This window comes from Octodon degus, unplaced genomic scaffold (genome assembly GCF_000260255.1).
Source record: "Octodon degus isolate 3935 unplaced genomic scaffold, OctDeg1.0 scaffold00058, whole genome shotgun sequence".
NCBI lineage: Eukaryota > Metazoa > Chordata > Mammalia > Rodentia > Octodontidae > Octodon > Octodon degus.
This window is the reverse complement of record NW_004524634.1, coordinates 1,259,024-1,264,365: the sequence shown is the minus strand read 5'-3', so window position 1 is coordinate 1,264,365 and position 5,342 is coordinate 1,259,024.

The following is a 5,342-nucleotide window of genomic DNA, read 5'->3' as shown; positions in this document are numbered from 1 at the left end:
AACCAGGGATTGAACTCAGGCCCTTGCGCTTGCCAGGGAAGCGCTTATTCCACTGAGCCATCTCCCTGGCCCTCAACTTTTTTTTTTGTGGAACCGGGGATTGAACTCAGGCCCTTGTGCTTGCCAGGGAAGTGCTTATTTCACTGAGCCATCTCCCTGGCCCTCTGCCTGTTTTTTTAAAAAAAAGCTATATTAAGTGTATGTTTTCTTCTCCAATTGAATAACAAATACTGCATTTTATTTTTATTTATTTTTTGATATAGAGTCTCCATTTGAACTTGTAGGGATCTTCCTGTCTTAGCCTCCCTAGCTGATTATAGTTCTGTACTACTATGCCCAGTTTTGGTGGCCAGCACAGTTTGCCTGGGTTCTGGGGCTGGCACAGTGTGCAGTACCAGGGATTGAACTTGAGTTGCCAGGCAGGCACTTAGACCGCTGAGTTACCTCCCTGGCTAAAATACTACATTTTATTTTATTTAAAATTTTTTGGGGGCTGGTGAGATGGCTCAGTGGTCTAAAGCACCTGCTTGGAACAGGCTTAGCAGAGCACGGGGACCGTGGTTCAATCCCCCAGCACCACATGCCAGCCAGCCCTGCCCCCTGGTGGGCTGAGCTGGCCACACACACACACACACACACACATACACACACATAAATAAATAAAAAAAATAAAATTTTTTTGGCGGAACCGGGGATTGAACTCATACCCTTGCACTTGCCAGGGAAGCACTTATTCTACTGAGCCATCTCTCTGGCCCCAGCGAAAATCTCTTTGAGTCCTGGAGTTTGAGACCAGCCTGGGCAACACAGCAAGTTGGGCTTGGTTTCCAAAATGTTTGGCACATGCAAAGCGTCATAGCCAGGAGCCAGTAGAACCTATGCCTTCTTTTCTCCATCAGCCCTGATCAGCCTACCAGCTTTGGTCACATCAGTGTCCTAGAGCTTCTCTGTAATCTGTCAAATCTGGTACTTCTTGGCTTTGACAGCCACTGTGAACACATAGGTATCGCCTTTTTTCTTTTTTTTAAAATTTATTTTATTTATTTATTTTACATTTAGTGTGTGTGTGTGTGTGTGTGTGTGGCCAGCTCAGCCCACCAGGGGGTGGGGCTGGCTGGCATGTGGTGCTGGGGGATTGAACCGCGGTCCCTGTGCTTTAGCTAAGCTTGTTCTAAGTAGGTGCTTTAGACCACTGAGCCATCTCACCAGCCCTCGCCTTTTTTCTTCATAGTTGACTCTGTAATCAAAGGGAAGCTGCTAGCTTATGAAGCTTGTTTCTCCTGGGGTTGCTCTTCTGAGGGTAATTGGGTTGCCTCGGAGCAGCTGTGTCTTGGGCTGCTGGAAATTGGATGGTAGGCCTATCTTTTGGGGTCTGTGGAAACTTCAGCAGTGCCTGCTTGCCAGAGCCTTTGGTTTTTTTTTTTTTTCCTGTATTTAGGACAGGGTCTACAGGGACTCACTATGTAGATCGGATTCATAGTGATTGTTCTGTTTTTCGCCTCCCAAGTGCTGGGATTACAGGCATACCACCACACCCAGTCTCAATCAATGTCTCAGGGTGTCCCAAGGGCAGGGTGGTTTGATTTTTTGTTTTGGAAAGGAAAGAAATTTCCTTTGCTTTCAGTGTTGTCCTAGAGAAAAGACTGAATATTGCTTATTATAGCTTAGAGATTTCTCTACCCAAATTATTATCTGTATTACACAAGGAGGTTGAAATACTAGATCCTCACCCCAAGTCACCTGGTTAGCTGATAGCTAAGTAGGAAAACTTTTCCTTTGGGTGAAATTGGAACCCATGAAGGAGTAATCATTGGAAAAGTTCAGAGACATTTGCAATGATTATTGTGAAAACAATAATAGTAATGGCTAACTTAGATGAACCATGTACTGTGCTAAGCACTTTATGAGAATTGTCTTATTGTAACAACATAATAAACACAAGATGTTGACACTGAAGAGCAGAGCAGTGTAAGACGAGGTACATAGTCTTTTAGTGTTCTTTTTTTTTTTTCTTTAATCAATTTTTTTTAAAATTTTATTTTATTTATGTGTGTATGTGTGTGTGTGTGTGTGTGGCCAGCTCAGCCCACCAGGGGGCGGGGCTGGCTGGCATGCGGTGCTGGGGGATTGAACTGCGGTCCCTGTGCTTTGCTAAGCTTGTTCTAAGTAGGTGCTTTAGACCACTGAGCCATCTCACCAGCCCCAAGGTACATAGTCTTTTAAAGAAGACCTCTTACATTGGCATCTTAGCTCTGTCATTTTTTTGTTTTTCAAATTTTCTGGTATTAAAAATATAGACTGATGATCTTGCACTTAAATATCATTGTGGTTGTGTGCTGACTCCTAGTTAGCATAGCTATTTGTAAGGGATCCATCACAAATATGCTCTATACAGAAGTAAAAATGTAAATAGAGGGACCGGGGAGATGGCTTAGTAGAATAAGTACTTCCCTGGCACGCACAAGGGTCTGAGTTCAAGCCCCAGTTCTGCAAAAAAAAAAAAAAAAAAAAAAAAAAAAGTAAATAGAAATGACTGACAAGACAGTGACATTTTGGACATGACCACCTTACAATAGAAAATGGAGTTTAACATTATTTACAACTACACCAACCCTTGCAGAGGCCGAGTATTACTGGCATAAGAGCATACTAGGACCATAAGACATCTTTGCATACTTCCCAATAGTTTTATAGTTTAGCTATATGAAGTTTTACATTTTAGCTTAACTTGCTCTTGACAAATAGAATTTTTATGTCCATTTGATCAAAGAGTCTCTTATACCTTTCTGGGCCTATTCATTTGCAGGTAGGCAGGAGAAACTGTAGCCAGGTTCTTCTGTCATATGTTTACATACGATGCCCCATCTTCATATACTATCCAATTTCTTCAAGATAAATGGAGTGACTTGTAGCAAGGCTGTGTAGATGAGGAAGTTCCATACGGAGGAAATCACATCCTCGTGCATCTTCTGTTTTGTCTCTTTTAGGGTCCAGCTTTGCTTCCTGATCTTTAGGGATCTGTCATTATTATTATTATTGTTATTATTATTTGTATTTACCATAGTGTCTACAGGGTCTCACTACACAGATCAGACTCAGTGATTCTCATGTTTTCAGCCTCCCAAGCGCTGGGATTACAGGCATGCGCCACTGTGCCCAGTCTCAATTGCCACCTCAGCGCACCTTGGGGGCGGGACCAGCATGGCACTCTGGGGATCGAATCCTGACCCTTGCCCCTGCCTAAGCAGGTGCTCTAATCCTCTCTCTGCCATTATTGACTGTATAACCTTGAACAGAAAGCTCTACCTCATTTTCCTCATCTGTATGTGTAAAACAAAGATAATGGTAAGTACCTGCCTTGTAAGGTTCTGTGATGTTTAAATGACAAATAGTCTTTAACTTGGCATGAAGAAAATTCTTCCTAAATATCAACTGTTATAACTAAAATAGTTGTCCTCATTTAACAGATGGAAAAACAAAGGCTTAGAGAGAGGTAATTCACCTAAGTCACACAGCATGTAAGTGATGCAGCCATCGTTTTTGAAGAAACTTCAGAGGTTTTACTCTTGGATGTTATACTGCATCACTTAGTTTGAAGGAAAAAGACTGGACAAGAATTCCATCTTGTTGGATTTGAGGTGGGTGTTGGTATAAAGGACAACTTTGGGGGTTGGGGAGATGGCTCAGTAGAATAAGTGCAAGGGCCTGAGTTCAATCCCTGGTTCTGAAAAAAAAAAAAAAAAAAAAAAAAAAAGGACAACTTTGCTGGGCATGGTGGCACATGCCTGGAATCCTAGCTGTCTGGTAGGCTGAGGAAGGAGAATTGTGAGTTGGAGCCCAGCCCAGATGACTTAGCAAGACCCTATCTCAATTTAAAAAATTAGAAAAGGAGTTGGGAATATAGCTCAGTTAGAAGGACCTGGGTTCAGTCCCTAGTACCATACACACATACACAGAAGAAGTCTTAGGTTCTGACCTTCTTAACTTCATTTGTGGTCATATCACCAAAGCACATACCTTGATCCTCTGAATTGATTCTTTCCTAGATTTCAAATAAATTAATAAATGATATATTAGTTATAGTCTTATTCTGCTGAGTGATTGCATGTTTCCTGGGCCAGGAAGTAAGTGAACACATGCACCTTAGTACTCTTTGAACTAGAAATAGGAATTTGTCTTTGTTGTTGTTATTGTTACCTTGCTTCTCTCTCTTTTTTTTGCAGAACCAGGGTTTGAACTTAGGCCCTTGTACTTGGCAGGCAAGTGCATATTCTACTGAGCTCCCCGGCCCTTATGTCTCTTCTTAATACAACTAGTAATATTGAGAAGCAGAGTAATGTACTCATGTTTTGTACTTTAGTGGATTATGTAATTTATGTATTTATTTTTTTGTATCAAGGATTGAACTCAGGACTTGAGGTTGCCAGGCAGGCACTTATATTGCTGAACTATCTTCCCATCCCTTGGATTATGTAATTTAATCCTTTTTATTTTCTCTTTTTTTTTCCTTTGAGACAGGGTCTCTCTGTGTATCTCTGGCTGGCCTCTAACTCAAGATCCTCCTGCCTCAGGCTTCAAGTAGCTTGGATTACCGGTGTGTGCCACCATTCCTGGGTTCATTTAATTCTTAAAATAACCTAATAGTTGCTAGTACTCTTGTTTTATAGAGCCAGAGAGGAAGCAGACTTGATAAAGCCACACGGTAAATGGTAGAACTGGGATTTGAATGAGTTGGCCTGGTTCTAGAGTTCATGTTCTCTGGAGTTTCTGATTTTCTTTAACCTGTGTAAAGTACAGTTTGAGTCTCCCTTAATTAAAATGTGTGAGACCAGAAATGTTTGAAATTTTGAATTTAAATTTTTTTAAAATTTATTTCTTGTTATTAGGTAGGGTCTTACTGTGTAGTGCAGGCTGGCTTATGTAGGCCAGGCTGGCTTCTGCCTCTGGAGTATTGGAACTACAGGTGTGCACCACCAAGCCCACCTGTGGTATTCTAGATTTTGGAATATTTGCATAGATTTTTACCAGGTAATCATGCCTAATCTGAGAATCCAAACCCCAAAACCTGAAACTCAAAAGTTGCTCGATCTAGTGGGAGCATGATTGAACATGCCTGAAATCTCAACATTTTGGGAGGCTGAGGAAGGAGATTGCAAGTTCAATCTCAGCCTGGGCAACCTATTAACTTAGACCCATCTCAAAATAAATAAATAAATGTAAAAATAGATGGGGATATAACTTAGTGTGAAGATTCGGTATTCAATCACTGTACCACAAATAAAGGCACCATCTAAACACAGTACCCAACACAGGTTGAGGTATTTGTTTTTTTTTTTTTTTTT